The sequence below is a fragment of the Lissotriton helveticus genome, chromosome 5_1, assembly GCF_964261635.1.
Source record: "Lissotriton helveticus chromosome 5_1, aLisHel1.1, whole genome shotgun sequence".
In the NCBI taxonomy this organism is placed as follows: Eukaryota; Metazoa; Chordata; class Amphibia; order Caudata; family Salamandridae; genus Lissotriton; species Lissotriton helveticus.
Genome location: NC_136065.1, coordinates 2,056,593,155 through 2,056,610,318, shown reverse-complemented (window position 1 = coordinate 2,056,610,318; position 17,164 = coordinate 2,056,593,155). Strand labels below are relative to the sequence as shown.

Sequence of the window (17,164 nt, the reverse complement as noted above, 5' to 3'; positions counted from 1 at the left end):
CCGCACCTTTGCCAACTGTGCATCATCGTGATTTGTCCTGTGGGCTGCTGCAGCTAAGAGAGCTGCTGCGGCTGCCGCTGAGTGCACACACCTTTGCCAAATCGTCATTTGTCCTGTGGGCAGTCGCAACTAAGGGAGAGTTGCCGCAGTCGGGTGCCAGCATCTTGTTCACCATTGTCACAGATTGTCGCTATCATCTCGTGGGCCGCCGCAGCTAAGAGAAAGCTGCTGCCGCTATGAGCCCACCACGGAGCTGCACGACGAGAGTCATCGCCATCACCAGCCCGGGCCGCCGCAGCCAGGTGCTGCTGCCGCTGAGAGCCCGTCTTTCTCCGAGTGTCCGTATCATTGTGGATGCACGCTGCGGACCACTGCAGCCAAGACTTGTGGTTGCTGGGAGTGCGCCTGTCCCCGTCTCCGATTCTTCGAGAAGCTGCGTGCTGAGTCCACTTCCAATGGCAGGTATCTGGTGCACAACGGGCCGCGTAGGCCCCGGCCTTGAACTCAGTCAGTGCCATGTTCTGGTGAATACGTTATTGCCTTTTTAAGTCCCTACTGATTTACGTGCGTTGTAGCTTGTTAAAACGCTTTGAGAGTCTTGAGTTAAACTTTAGATAAAGATACTATTTTTCTATACCTACTTGAGTTGTGTCCTTTTGTGGTGTCATTACTGCCTGGCCTGGTCATAAATGCTTCACACATTGCCTCCGAGATAGGCCTAACTGCTCGTGCTACGTTACCACAGGGTTGAGCAGGAGTTGTCAAAGTGGGTAGCCCACTTGCTGACTTAGGAAGAAGGGTCCCTATTTGGACATTGGCGCCACACATTGCCAACTAGAGACCCCCATTTCTAACACACACCACTTAAAGTAGGTTGTGGCATCCCACCAGACACTGCAAGAGTGTACTGGGCTGATCCTGAGTACTGTTTGTACAATTTGTGTTATTGTTGTACAATTCCTATTGGGAGGAAGGAGATGTATTACCAGCTGATGACATAATCAAATAACATGTTGCCTGTTAAATCTGAAACATTTGATTATATCCCCTTCTTCCATGGTAGACAGGTGTGGAACTGGAAAAGTCACAATGGCACAGAATATTTGTGTTATTTACATTTTCTATGTTTAATACAAATTTAAAAATCAATCTGTTACAAATGTGATGAAACAGTAGGTTAAGATTTGTTGCTATATATATTATGTTGTAATAGTAGAAACATTTGGAAAATCTTACCTACTTGCAATTCACCTAAAAATACAAAAACCTTTTGTTGTAAACATTTTGAAAAGTATGATGGAATAGTATAAATACAAAAATTAACTTCAACACCAGACTTTTATTTTGTTACTTTTTCTTTTATTGCACAAAGGAAAACTAAGCAAAATGGGGATGAACCAAACAAAATAATAAAGAGTCTGTCATGGTAAATGAAACCATAACTGTTAAGCTAAAATTATTTGTAGTCTAATCTCCAAAATATGCCTGTCCTTAGAAAGGTAAATGTGGCTTGAAATAGTCCACAGAGTGAATAGTAGTCACACACTGAATGAAATTAGAATTGCAGTTTCTTGCTGATGGTGGGGTTCTTGACATCCTCTCCTGGTGGTCCGGATGAACGTGCGAACCAGCGGATGGTTAGGGGGTCAACAGTTGCAGTGACTGGGGTGGCTGCAGGTGGTACCACTGGAGGCAGTTCCTCCATTTCTATGGCTGAGGCGGATGGAGTAGGGCCAGATGAAGTTAACCCACAGAAAGAGGACAATGGTGCTGGGAAAAACCCTGCACAGATGGGTATAAATGTCATGCAGTAACCCAGTCAGGGAGCCCACATTGAAGTTAAGATTCTGCATCTCAACATTGTGCTCCCTCTGAACCTGCATCTTCTCCTGCACCACAGAAAGTATGTGGCACATCATTTCTTGGGACTTCTGTAATGATCCCAAGAACTGGGTGATGCTGGCCCCGGTGATACTGACCCGAGTGGCCTCACTATGATGGCCTTAAGAGCCACTCCCACTACCCCTCATCCCACTATCCTGTGGCCTTGGTACATTCTGCCCCATCCTAATGGTTCGTGGCTGGACTGAAGGTGATGGTGGTGGTGTCTCACCACCAGCCAGGACTGGGGGCAGAAGATGGTGCTTCTTGCGCTTCGTCCACAGGTACTGGAGGAATCTGTTGGCTGTGGTGTTGTACAGCTGGGGTAGGAGCTGTAGTTTCAAGTGGAGTGATACGGAGTGGCAGATGTTTGGCCACATGCTGTGGCAGTTGGACCTATCAGGAATGTAAGAGAAAATGTTTCGGTAAAAGTGTGGATTACACTTCCAATAAGTTTTGAGCAACTATAATGAAGACACCTGAAAGGGAAAATGAACTACATATCATTATTGAACGTTTCAGTGTAAAATTTCTTCAGTACACAATCAGTTTATGTTCCATACAAAAGTACTTGTAACATACAGGTAAGAAGATGTCCTGAAATGAAAAAAAAGCATTAGTAAGTGTACCTATAATGTAGCTACCATTGAACACAACACAGGAGAGAGGAAACATGTGAAATTCAGCATTCCGAGGCCTAGTGGCCTAAAAGACGGACATTTACACTACTTCGACAGATGTACGGCATTAGCCCTCCTATGAGTAGTGTGTAGTTCAGTTTCAAGATATGCCACTTGTATTCAACATAACATTTTAGATGGCATAGATTGTTATGGCCAACAAACATTGTTTTGTGGTAGTAATTACCTCAATTCACTTAAATGACAAGAAAATGAACTGATCCAAAATTCACCATAAACAATTTTCAAAAGAGAGCATTTAATAGAGATTGAAGTAGGAATGCAACTTTAGCATATGGGAACATTTGATGAAAAAGGGAAGCATGAGCAAAATTAACTGGCAATATTATTTTCCCTAAGCTGAAACAAGGCATCATGGTAGTTGTAGTTATTTAAAATCAACATTCACAACACTTGCAAAATTATAACTTGAACATACCTTTGTGTAAATCTGCAGTAGTAAGAGAACAGACATTTACTATGGTAAACACATATATGTTATTTGCAGTATAAACACATGCAAGCACCATAACATCATGTGTAATGTGATGGGTATTGAAAGCTGTTATCTTAAATACAACTAAATACATTCAATCAAACAAGACAAAAAAGATGTTACTGATATATTTAAGTCTCTAGGTCCAAACAATTGTGCATGACACATTAACAAAAGCTAACATCAAAGCAACTAGGGAATGTATGACGTTACAATGCATACATTTACAACGCATGCCTTTACAACGCAGTTTTTACATCGCAACATCATTTACAACGCATACATTTACATTGCATACCATTACAATGAAATTTTTAAAACTACATTTACAACGCATTCCATTACATTGCATTATACCTTTTCAACGCATACCATTACATTGCATTTAAGGTAAGTGTTGGATAGAGTAGGGGCAAAAATTACTATTCTAAATCCAGGGTGTGCAATAGTAGGGTAAGTGTTGGATAGTGTGGGGGTACTATGCGTTGTAATGGTATGCGTTGTAATGACATGCGATGTAATGCCTGCGTTGTAGTGACATGCAATGTAATGGCTGCGTTGAAGTGAAATGCGTTGGAAAGGATGTGGTGATGTAATGACTGCGTTGGAAATGTAGTGCGATGTAATGACTGCGTTGTAAAGGTTGTTTCCCCAACTAGGAGATTTGCGTTTAGGTAGAACTTATTAGAATCCAATCCACCATTGATTCCTGTAAAGCCTTCAGGTTGTAGGCTGGACAAGACCTTCTCCTCCCTGGGCATGAGATGTAATGATGGCCTAGGCAAGCACCACCAGTCCTCTGGGGCAGCATGGGCTGCTTGGAGGCCAAGAAATGCATTATCCCCAGCAGGTCGTTCCATTCCTAATTTCATCCTAAATGCACGGATTGTTAACTACAGCATTTACTCGGTCAACGATTCTGGTCCACATTATCCTTTTCTTAGACAGGGGTGTATTTTAGACTTGGGCTCCAAACAATGGCGGCTCTACTCTTCTGTGAAATGGGGAATTTTAGGGTCAGGAGTTATGAAGGAAATTATACACTTAAATGAAATTAAATGAACACAAGAGAATACATTAAATTTAAAAAGGAGGGAGAACCAACAGGGAGAACAATAAATAAAAACATGCTTGATGTATTGGAATCCGCTTCAGTGTCATGGTGCTGTGGAATTGCAAAGGTACATGGTCTGAAATTGTGTGAGGCTTTTAGTGTAGTAGCCAGGTATTCACAATTGTGCAATTGACATCAGGTGTGTGATGCTAGCACCACCCCAACAGCCACAGAAGCAATGCAATGCTAACCGTGTCCCGCCATGGTTTCACTCCATTGGCAGAATGCTGCTATGATACAGCCAGCTCAACTGTATTATCTAAATAGGCTCCGCGACAATCCCACTGCCTTGACGGCGACAGAGTACTATTCGCCAACATTGGAGTCCGCTTCGTCGGCTGTGGTGAAACCACTTCTTTGATGGAGGCTGCATCATACATCTAAATCCTGCTGACGGTCCGCTGTCAACTTGACAGAATCTTTAGTACTGCGGCGGGACGGCGGTACTACCATCAAGATCTAAATCAGGCCTGAAGTATCAATTTGTAACTTTCAGGATGAATTTCAGTGCACGGTAATAATGTTCTTTGACACTATAGGCCCAAAAGAACCCATACAAAATTTCCCTTTCCATTTTTCGCCTTAGAAAGGATTAACTTAGTACAAGGGCTATATTTTTACTTCGAATCATAATTATCCTGATATTGATATCTAAATACCATCCTGTTGATCTTAGATATGATATGAACATGTATGAATAGTCTGCTTGTGTATTTTGGTTTCTCCAACATCTTTCCCTTTCTTCCAAACCTTCCTTTCTCAACTTGTAATGTTTCCAATAATTTGTCTATAAAACATTTTGTTTCATAAGGACTATTTGTAGATTAATGCTCATTCTTGGTATGTTTCTTACACATCTTGACCATTCAGAATCAGTAATTCATTAGTTGAGTTCAGACTACAAATCATTTATATTTTTTTGAAACAGGTAAATGTTATTTTTTTAGCAAACATCTATACATTTTGGGTCTTGAAGGAGAGTTCACATTTCTGGCAGACTCCAAGGTTAGAGCTTGGAGGAAAAAAAAGAAGGAGAGGAGGAGCACTCCTTATTCTAAACTTCTTATTGTATCGTTTCTCAATATTTTAAAACTAGCGTGCTGCAGGGGCTGACATGCTGTCTGACCATGCCCGTTTTCTATACCTTCTTATTTCAAGACTAGACGCTTGACCTCTGCGCACTGTAGCTACTGTGCAGTTGCTAAAAAAATCTCTTAATGTTTTCTAACACATTAACAACTTAATGCACCGATAATATGTGTAACTATACACCAATGTTCTGGTTCAAATGAATCAAACATTTATTCTGTTTTGAATCACAGAAAACATTCATTCTCATTCAAAAAGAACAATTTTGTTGGGGCCCATGAAGAAATCTTTTTCTATGCCCAATGCATTTCGGGCCTGCGTGTCCCTTCCTCAGGGGCTTGATTCTATGAAAAAATACAGACAAAACATTTACAATAAAATGTACAAAGAAGCAATTTAAGATTTCACACTAACATTAGTACCTCAGTTCCATGACCGTATTATCAAAATGTTAATACAGGTACACATGCTTTCAAAATGTTGATACTAATACACATGCATTCACCAATTCATTAGAGGGAGAGGTACTAATGTTAGTATGAAATCTTAAATTGCTTCCAAGTTTTGGCATGGGTGGACTCACCTGACACCCCTCTGGTCTCCCATAAGAAATGTGGGATTTCTCTACACACATCTCCGTGCCCTTGTTGGTCTTAAAAACCAATCATTTGGACTCTGGGAAATACCAGATTAGTGGGCAGTATCTGTGTCAGAGGATCACACTTTCTGTTGCACTCCAATTAGGTAATCAATTCAAACTCTTGAGGTACTTGATATCAAGGGGCAGCAAAGTCCAGCAGTCAAGGCTTACTGTAGGAGGTGACAGGAGTAATATACTTAGATACAGTAAAACACTCTACAGAATACTCAATAAATCAACAATCAATATATAGGCAACTTTACATCGTAAAATCTAATAAGGCTTCATATTTCCTTCTTGGGCCAAGGTGGAAGTGCATGCTAATTTATGTACTAGGAACCTGCGCTTTTTATAACATGGGCCCTAATTGCTATGCTTTTTCTAAGGGACAAAGAGTTTCCAGTATACTACATTGTATCAGGTTGAGTGATATTGTTGTTAAACGAGGCATAATTTGTGAGGCCTGCACAGACAATATGTCTACATTTGTCCTTCACTGGGAACCAAACACCCCATGGTGACTCTCAGAGGGTAGCTTTGCAGAGCAGTCCAAGGCTTACTCAAGGGAGGTGGTGTGGGCTAATAATCACCATTTACAGGTACGCTGAAATAACACCCAATAATTGATTGTCCAGTCTGTACTTTGCTTTTTATATAAAGGAAGAATACATTTATTAACAAATATACAAAAGCTGTTGGAAATACTTCTTGACATTGTGTGACATCCCCATCCCTTCCACAGAGGAGGTTCTAGTACCACCATTTCCATCATCTTGCTGCCAAATGCAGTGGGTTGACCATAACCTGGCGCAAGGGCCCTCCCCACTGGCACCATCCCAGTGTCGGCCCACCCCATCATCTCAACAAGCATTTATAAATGGAACACCTGCCAAAGTGACACATAACCCTGACTGAGCATCCCATACTGACCATACAGTATACACACTTTAAGCACAGAGGCTGACAGTCTAGTTGTTCAATTAATGCAATAGCAAGAATACATGTCTAGGCATTACTTAGAATGATAGGTACTTATCTTATCTGATAACAGGTATGATGCAAGTCAATCACAGAACCTAAAGGCATCACATTTGTAATCACATGAATATGCAATTACAACCAGGCACCCTAGCAGGAATGCCTAGCAACACATTTCCAATTTACTTGTGCAATTAATCCTTCCCACCTCTAGGAAATGTCTTCACAAAGATAATCCTTGTTCAGCCTTTCACACCTCCATGCTGTCTTATAATGCACCACCAAGCTATAGAACTAAAGTCCAAGCATTAGGTTAGCTTCAAAACATAGCTGAACCATTCAGGGGTTATTTTTCTCAAGTCTCCAGTGACGTAGGGTGGGGAAGTCTCCAGGACTTTGGTGCTGGGGGAGCCTGCGTTGCCCCTGTAACTCCCCCTGTACGGTTTGCTACCAAATGGTGGACACCCCGTCCTCCTGGGGCCACCAGTCAGAAAAACAAGCAGGTTTTTCTGCAGGCTCATCATGCCCTGCAAGACATCATGGGGTGTTTCGCACTCAGCTTGTGAATATCTGAGCAGCAATTCCCCCGCTGCTCTGTGGAGAGCTGCGCTGCCTGTGGTGGTGGCCTCTCACCACTTTACGACTTCTCTGGGCCCGGTCCCACCTGGGCTCCCCGCATTCCGGTGAGATTGAGATAAGCTCTGAGAGCCCACTCCCAGCTGCTCTCGCCGGCTCCCCGGCTGGCTCTTTATTTTGGTCTGCCCACTACTGCGGGCAGACACAGATGTTGCAGACGGTCGGGCGGGGCCTCGGGGGAATGCGACAACACTGTCCCCTCCTTCTTCCTGCTGCGGGGGAGTGCGAAGGCACTCTCTTCCCAGGCCCCAGGAATTTCTTCATGGGGAGCGCTCCACGGCTTTCTTTTCGGCAGGGCCCAGAGTTCGGGGTCCTGGGCCCAACAATTTTATTCACGGGGAGCGCAACAGAGCTCCTCGTCTTCCAATATTCACAGGGTAACAAAGGCTCTCCCCAACTTCAGTTTTCGGTGGGGCAAAGATAGGCACCTGGCACCCCCGGGGTGGCATTTCACCATCTTCTCTCCATCTTCTGGGGCAGCCCCAGGGACCTGACTGACCCCGGGGGAACATCCTAGACTGGTGGTGGAGCCCTCGTGCTTCGTCATTGTTCTGATCATAAGTGAAAGGTCGCCTACCTTCTGGGGTCTTATCTCAGCCCCGTAGGACCATTTTTCACATTTGTGGCCTCTTCTTGCTCCTGGTGGCCAGCCCTTGTCACCTGGAGCACTTTTGTGCTGCCCTCTTGGCCTCCAAGAGGGTGAAATCAGTAAGGAGCTATATTGCTTGGCTCCCTGTGCCACATGGCTTGCCTTCTGGGCCTCTCTTCTTCTTGCGCAGAGGCCCAGGCTCCTCCTCAATGACTCTGGGCTCCCTCAAAGGCACAGTCCAGAGTCATAGGACAGTCAGGGGGGTTCCTCCTTTCAACTGCCCATGGCACCAGGCTCCAACACCAGTCTTTCTCAGCAAGACCGCACCCCAGAGAGAGCTTCTCTTCCTGTGAGGGAACTTTTAAAAGAAATTGGAGAGGGCTGGCGGGAAGGTACTTCTGCCCTATCCTGTAGCGACACATCACCTCTCTGCCCCTGATCCCTCCTTCCTGCACAGGCCTCTGGGATACTTCAAGATGGCGTCGTCCAGGGGTTCTCATGCCACATGGTCTGTGACAAGCCGCCTTGCTGACTTCAAGGCCCGGGCCCAGAGCAGGCCTGGTGCATGGCACCGGGTGACAACTGCTGATGGATAAACTGCAGCTTCACCCCATCTCTCCCTCCTGGAGACAAGACCTTCGCTCTTGGGAAAGTTTACAGTGAAGGGCTAGGCCTCTGATGCTACAGATTGGAGAGGAAGGTAATTAATATATATAACTTGTAACATGAATATTTGGTTTCACTGAACTGTTTTGTTTCCTCTATCTCCAAGGCGGACACCAGTGAAATCTGCAAGCAGCCTTTTTCATCATGAGTTCACTGTGGGTACCTGCTTAAGAGAATCTCCTACAGTAAAAGCTCAGAAATCGGGGTTTCAAAAAGTGACAAATCTGGGCGGCTCAGATGGTCAGAACCATCTTCTCACAGAGATCTAACGCTCTCTACTCCACAATGCCTACGTATCTCCCAAATATTCCAAAATAATAAGCCCCAAACTCCACGTCTCTAGCAGGATCCAGGACAGGTTTCTGCTATTCAGGCTGACTAGAACACTTTCCTACAGTACTTTTACTGTCCAATTAACTGGGCAAACTGCTATCCTATAGCTGGAGTAATGGTGCACATTAACACAACAAGTAAAGGCTGGCAAGGGACCCAACTTGCTCCCACTGTCAGAAAGGCGTCAGGGTGAAATTGTGGGATTGGCACCTACACAGGTGTGCCCTCCCCGGCTTAATTAATTTTGCCCTGCAAGTCGTATGACACAATCAAAGCACAAACGGGGATATAGATATCAACAGAGCAGCAGCTGTAGTGTCGCCACGGCCCAGGTATTTGAGGGACCCACTGCAATCCCAGCTCCAGGTGCTTGTGGTTTCAAAATCAAACAAGGTTGTGTTGGACATGTTCCTTACTTACATTTAGGTCCATGGCACCTGTGCCACTGAGTACAAACTATCAGTTCCGATTATAGTTTCAGAGAAGGGGCCCAGGGACAAAGGACGTGGTCACAATCCCAGCATAATTTACTGGCTCACATGCTGTGTCTTATATGCACACCCTTCACCTTGGACACAGTCTCCTAGCCCCACCACACTCAAAACAATTATCCCCTCACACTGACCTGTGTACACCCTGAAGAAAACAAAGAGATTAGCTAATTAGGACCACAAAAGTGTGTAAAAAGACACAAATTCCTGTCCTGTCACCACATAGTGTAATATTAGTGAGCATTGGATGCGTACAACCATTTCTGGGGTTACAAAACAGGTGCAACCACAACCAGTAGATGATAGGCTGTATTGCAGAATATCAAGGCAAAACATGGCGTACCTCAAATGGACTGGCACACACTTAAGAGAGGGGAGACACCTGCTGTGTGTTGGTCGGTGGCGGGAGAGCCCTCTGCGTGCTGTTTGCTCTGAAGACTGCCTCCTTTTTCCTTGTTGAAGACCTCGCGGTACCCGCTGCGCGGGTCCCGCTTCGCCCGTGTGCCTGGGCGGCTGCTTTGTTTTTCTGGCCATTACTCCCTGGATTGGAGGCGGACAACAGGGCTGCGAGCGCCAGGTGAGGTACAGGGACTCCATTGCCCAGGAGTCCCTGCGCTGCCATCACCTGCACCTGGTCGCTCTCCCTGTTTGTCCCGCCCCTGAGCGCCGAGTCAAAGGCGCCTGCGGATTACCGTCCTGCGGGAGACACCTGCTGTGTGTTGGTCGGTGGCGGGAGAGCCCTCTGCGTGCTATTTGCTCTGAAGACTGCCTCCTTTTTCCTTGTTGAAGACCTCGCGGTACCCGCTGCGCGGGTCCCGCTTCGCCCGTGTGCCTGGGCGGCTGCTTTGTTTTTCTGGCCATTACTCCCTGGATTGGAGGCGGACAACAGGGCTGCGAGCGCCAGGTGAGGTACAGGGACTCCATTGCCCAGGAGTCCCTGCGCTGCCATCACCTGCACCTGGTCGCTCTCCCTGTTTGTCCCGCCCCTGAGCGCCGAGTCAAAGGCGCCTGCGGATTACCGTCCTGCGGGAGACACCTGCTGTGTGTTGGTCGGTGGCGGGAGAGCCCTCTGCGTGCTGTTTGCTCTGAAGACTGCCTCCTTTTTCCTTGTTGAAGACCTCGCGGTACCCGCTGCGCGGGTCCCGCTTCGCCCGTGTGCCTGGGCGGCTGCTTTGTTTTTCTGGCCATTACTCCCTGGATTGGAGGCGGACAACAGGGCTGCGAGCGCCAGGTGAGGTACAGGGACTCCATTGCCCAGGAGTCCCTGCGCTGCCATCACCTGCACCTGGTCGCTCTCCCTGTTTGTCCCGCCCCTGAGCGCCGAGTCAAAGGCGCCTGCGGATTACCGTCCTGCGGGAGACACCTGCTGTGTGTTGGTCGGTGGCGGGAGAGCCCTCTGCGTGCTATTTGCTCTGAAGACTGCCTCCTTTTTCCTTGTTGAAGACCTCGCGGTACCCGCTGCGCGGGTCCCGCTTCGCCCGTGTGCCTGGGCGGCTGCTTTGTTTTTCTGGCCATTACTCCCTGGATTGGAGGCGGACAACAGGGCTGCGAGCGCCAGGTGAGGTACAGGGACTCCATTGCCCAGGAGTCCCTGCGCTGCCATCACCTGCACCTGGTCGCTCTCCCTGTTTGTCCCGCCCCTGAGCACCTCCTCCCTATAACAGGAGTGGGAAGAGCCGCTGCGCGGGAGCGCGCGGGAGCGCGCCCGGGAGAAGCCCGGGACAAGGGCGGGACCGTCTGTGGCCGTCCGGGGCCGAAGGAGGCCGGGCTGGGCCACCCCTATAACATCTAGATTCTCAGGTATTGTCCCACCGTTTGATATACTAGTCGATACGTGACTTGTAGATACTTTTGCAGGGGAGCTCTTTATACTATGGCTGGCACAACAAGTACTTCCACATTATTGCCATCAATGTCTGACTTAGAACCGGCCGTTATGGGCCCTCTTGACTCTTATTTCAAACGTTTGCCACAGGATATTGACAAAGAGATTGCCCTGGCGGAAAGACGAGCTGGGCGTAGGCTCTCGATAGAGCTTTTGAAAAACCCGCCTGAAAAAAACCAAGGTTTAAACTTTCCTGCGCTGGTTACACCATTGTCATCTATTGTTTTACCAGTCACCCAGGACTTACTATTTGACATACCCCCCCTGATTGAGCTAGTTGATACCCCTCCAGCAGTCACTGCAGGAACTGGTTTGTCTGTTGAGCACTCTGAAGCACTCAGTCATTCATCTAAAGAAAATGTAGTTCCAGAAAAATCTTGTTTGCATGTGGATATGCTTAAACCCAAGCCTGGTGTTAAAAGGAAATGGGGAGTTACTGTCAAAAAAGCACAAGCACAAAAACCTGTGAGAAAGCATAGGAAGCTGGGTTCTAAATCATCCTTAAGCCATGCCCCTGCAAAGAATGAAGTAGCAATGCCGAGGGGGGAGGAAGTAGCAGTCCAACTAGAAGTGGACTCAATAATTTTGGTGCCTCCTGCAAATTTGGCAGTCCCAGCCAATGATCCAATTTTTCCCGAACCCCCGGGGTTACCCTCTCCTAATCATGATTTCCTGGTAGAAGTGGGGAAAATAATGCGTTCCCTTTTACACCCTGTTGAGCTTAGACTCCAAAAGCTAGCCGACCAACTTGACCATCTAGAGCAAGCTAGCTTGGATAATTTCTTTTCCATTAAATCTTTAATCAAGTCTGGAAATAGATTGTGTGAGAATGGGAAACCCTCACAGTTAGCTATCAAAGACCAGGAAGTTGTGTTGGTGGACTTGCAATCCCCGCCTGTAAGTGTCACCCCTGCCCAGGGAACCAAAGGGGTGAACAGTAAGAATGTATCCAATATAATTCCCTCTAAAATTAGCACTAACAGTGGGAACACTAAATCCTCTACCAATGTTAATGGGAGTTGTAATGTTAGTGTAAAAACCCCACCCACCACAACTAGAAAAAATACCACGTTCTTGCCGATCAGGAAGGGGAAAACCATGGCCAAAAGGCCAGGAAATGGTAAATCGTCCTCCAGTAATGGCACCGGGAACAAGGTGGGGCCTACGACTAATACAGGAGTGGGTAGTGGTCCCACGAGGGAGGCCCCTAGCATTGGGAATAGGACCAATACTGATGCGGCAGTGGAAAACACCCCTATACATTGCCGTGCTCCCCCGGAGCAAGCACCCACAAAACCCCATATAACTAAATTCCTGGCTAAGACTCCACCAGTACAGCTCACCCCGGACTCCTACCCATATGTGGCCATACTCACTAATGTCCCACCCCTTATGGAGGGTCAAAAAGAAACCTTTGACATGCTAAAAAACAAAGCCATGCACTGGCTTCGTGTCAATAGACCTCTGCCAGGGGGAGTGGACGGCCTGATAATTGGGGCAAGAAGAGTCAACTGGATAGGGAACACCCTAAAAAAGCAGGGGGGTGAGTGTATCATAATTAATTTTCAGGATCCTAGGGTTGTGGGGCTGATAACGGGACCAGGATGGAATATTAGTATTGGAGGGATTGGGGTTGTGGACCTAACTTTCTTCTACCCGAGACCTGTCACCCAGTCAGGGGGTTGTTGGGAGTACCCGAGATCTGTTATTCCGATTGGGGTAGAGGCTGGTCCCATGGCTATGCCCACCGCAAGTACAAACAAGTATTATATACCGGCATGTATCCCACAGAATGGGCAGGGACAGATGAGGTGGGGATATTGACAGAGCCCAGATGTCCAATCGCCTCCGGTGGGGGAATGGGTTGGGGGAAGTAACACTGGCGGAAAAATGTCTAATAATGAAGATGAAACGATTTTAACCTCGGAAATAGAGAATATGGGTGATGGGAGTATTATTGCAAGTCCTGTGGGCTATGTGGGTGAACTAGCTATCCCAACCACTATTAGCATCAAGGAGGGAATAGTTGCTAATTGTATAGACACTGTCGTTGGAGAGAACTGTGATTGTAGGACGCTAGTTGATTTGTTGCCCATGGTATCTATTGAAAAGGGGACTTGTACAGAAAACACCCTGGAGAACTTTTTGTCGTGGAACATAGCGGGGCTGGGGGCTAGATTATTATCACAGCAATGGATTGACTTTGTAAGTGGATTTGAAATGTGCCTATTCCAAGAGACGTGGGCCTGTGACCCAATATATTTCCCAGGTTACTTAAATTTTTGTATACCAGCTACGAGAGGCCCCAGGGGCAGACCCATGGGTGGCCTCGCAATTTGGATCAAGCAAAATTCAAAGGTTAAAATAAAAGTGATTGATCTAGGGTGCAAGGACATACAATTATTAAGGTTATCTGTAGGAAAGTGTGGCGTGATAGACATTTATAATATATATGCCAGGGGCACAAGTCTTGGGAATTCTGCCACCTTAGAGGTCTTATCCGCCTCCCTTGATTCCCAGTCACTTGGAAACAGAGTAATTCTGGCTGGTGATCTGAATAGGACATTTGAGCCTCTAGAAAATACTGCACACCCAATAGGAATGGAGGAAGATGCCCTCTGGGGCATCCCAAATCTAAACCTCGTACCTGTGAAGCGGTGGTCAAAAGATATTCTTTTGTTGAACGCGCTATGTTTAGAGTATGGTTTGAGGGCTCTTAATGGAAGGACAAAAAGCGACCAAGGTGGCAATTGCACATTCGATAATGGGCATAACAAAAGTAGGATCGACTATGTCATCTGTAGTTTTGAGTTATGGTGTGGTGTGGGTGACATGGAAATTGTGGGGAGAGTAGAAAGTGATCATAACCCCCTTTGTGTCTCCCACTCATGGTGGAGGTCCGCACGAACTAATTTAGTTTCAGGTAATGGGAATGTACCTGTCATGACTAATGACTTAAGACGGGTGAGATGGCCGTATGTCCTGGCCAATTTGTCCACTTTGGAGTCCATTAAATTGGAGACAGTCAATGCTATTGCTGCCATGACAAAAGCAGACCCTGTAATACCAGACTCGGTTGAATTAACTGATATACACGACACCTTCTTTTCTGTGATAAAACCGCATTTTACCAAGCCAGCAAAGTATAACAGAAAAGCGCCAATCACTATGGCGTCCTGGTTCAACAAGCAGTGCAGGGTAGCCAGACTGGAGTTGGGCAGAGCACTCAAAAGCAGGGTTAGGGCTACGATTAGCGCCAGTAGGAAACACTATAATGATAGTATCCGCCTGGCCAAGAAATTGTGGGACGAGGAGTATTGGGAGGAGTTACTCGCTGCTTCAGGGCAGAAGGATTCCAGGCTTTTCTGGAAAACCGTGAAATGGGGAAGAGGGGGCGTCTCTAACCAACCCGACAACAATGTCGATGAGGCATTGTGGGTCGACTATTTTAAACCCCAGTATGCTGAGAGCAGGGATTTAATGGCCATAGAACCAATCCCTATGATATTCTGTAAGGGTGATTTATTTTCATGCAAGGATGCGGAACACGTAATAGCAAGCTTGCAGGGGGGGAAAGCCCCTGGGCTGGATGGAATCCCCTCAGATATTTTTAAACACGACAAGGCCCAGTGGGCAAAATACGCGACCTTGTTGGGAAATGGCCTAGCGAAAGGGGCTAAAATCCCAAATATATGGAAGGGGGCAATAATAATACCGATCTTTAAGAAAGGCGATCGGTCACTACCAGCAAATTATAGACCAATAAGTTTGTTGGCCACCATGCAAAAAGTGGTGGGGAAGATGCTGGTCGACAAACTTATGGCCTGGGTAGATGATAACAATGCGTTATCCCCCTTCCAGGCAGGATTCAGACGTGCAACCAGTACGGTCGACCAAATTTTTCGCTTCACCATGTTGCGGTGGGGGACTGTACTCCTGGGCAAAGGCAGGCTCTATGTAGCATTTGTAGATCTCAGGGCCGCCTTTGATCTGGTGCCCAGGCGCACGCTGTGGGAGGTTCTGTTTAAACTAGGGGTCCCACCTGATTTGCTCACGCTGATAATGCGTCTGCATGAAAGTAACTACGCAAAGGTTCAGTGGGGGAGGAATGGGGAATCCACTGCTAACTTCCCAGTGGAGCGGGGGGTCCGGCAGGGATGTGCTATGGCACCCCGCTGTTCTCCCTGTTCATTAATGGCATTGTGGACAGGATTTTGGACGCAGTGGTTGATGCACCTTCGTTAGCGGGCATCAGAGTCCCTATTCTGATGTTCGCTGACGACACCCTGATCGTGTCTAAAACCCCGTCGGGCCTCCAGAGAGCTTTGAACATTTTCGACTCATTTTGCAAGGAACGGGGCCTAGAGGTTAATGTAAACAAGACTAAGCTGATGGCCTTTGGGCAAAAGTGCCATTCCCGACCCAATGTTTCCTTGAACAATATCAAGCTTGAGTCGGTAGATGTTTTCACGTATCTCGGGGTCGAGATATCAAGTAAACCGGGTTGGTCACGACACATAGAGAAGGCGGTGTTGAAACACCAGCAGATTTCTGGTGTACTCAGGGTTGAGCAAATAAAATCTAAAACCAGGCCCATAAAACCTGTTCTCATGGTTTATGACGCAAAGGCCCTGGGCGCAGCCCTTTACGGGGCTGAAGTCTGGGGCTTTGAGAGTCTCACCACCCTTCAGAGATCGGAGAACAGGTTCCTGAGAGGGATAACTAGTCTCCCTCAAAGCACCCCACTTATACCGCTTGGTTTAGACTTAGGTAGAAGATCGCTTACTGACCGTGCCCGATTGAGGCCTATCCTTTATTGGCGACGTTTATGGACAACCGTGGAAATAAGACACTACGCCGAGGGGTTCTTAGCATTAGCCAAACTTGATGTTTTCCATAAAATCGCATGGCTAAAAATGTTAAGAGATGCACTTTTTGAGCTTGGGCTCTCCAAACTGTGGGAAAACCCCTTAGGGGAAGTATTCCCCAGTAAATCCAGTATTAAAGAACTATATTGGAACCATATTGATCAAAAACTTTGGAGAAGTGTAACCTCGGAATCCTTGGGGGGTAGATTCATGGAAATTAAACATCAGCCATCCTTAGAAAAGTATTGGGACACTATAACTCTCCCAACAGACAGGAAACTATTTTTCCAGTTAAGGGCAGGCTCTCTCCCCTTGAGGTGTATGACGTCCAGTTGGAAGACTGGAGGCAGTGCGTGTTGCCCGTCATGCGGGGCCCCCAAGGAAAGCATCGCACATTTTCTATTCTTATGTGTGGCTTATGAAAATCCAAGGAAATCTTGGCTGGCCCCAGTTTGTAGGAATCTCGGTGTCCTAAGTGGTGTTGAGGGGCTAAGAATTATTTGTTCTTCCACTGAAATGTTTATTGTAGTTGGAACTGCCAAATATTTGGGGTGGGCATGGTCCTTAAGGAGGAGGGCTCTAGCTACCAGTACCTTCTGAATTCCACATCCTCCCAATTTCCTGTGTACGATTTTTTTTTTATTTGTAGATAGCAACTGGGTGATATATATGAATTTTAAATTTAAAACGCGGAAAACATGTATGCTATGAGTTTTATTGTATAAACCCGGGAATGGTCCGTAACGCGGAGGTTTCTATACTGTAACATGCATGTAGTTTCTGCATTGTATGAAAAAGCTTATATTAATCCCAATTGA

General features: G+C 46.6%; 1 long non-coding RNA gene across 3 annotated transcripts in view; it reads right to left on the bottom strand.

Annotated features, from left to right (window-relative positions):
• LOC144756284 (uncharacterized) overlaps positions 1 to 17,164 on the bottom strand; it is a 540,171-nt gene that overhangs the window by 127,514 nt on the left and 395,493 nt on the right. The window contains exon 3 of one of the 3 annotated variants that reach the window (XR_013595112.1): positions 1,364 to 2,277. The exons of the other annotated variants lie outside the window; for them this stretch is intronic. This is a non-coding gene — a long non-coding RNA (uncharacterized LOC144756284). Of the gene's footprint in view, positions 1 to 1,363; positions 2,278 to 17,164 lie in introns of those variants that run through there. 3 annotated transcript variants of the gene reach the window in all.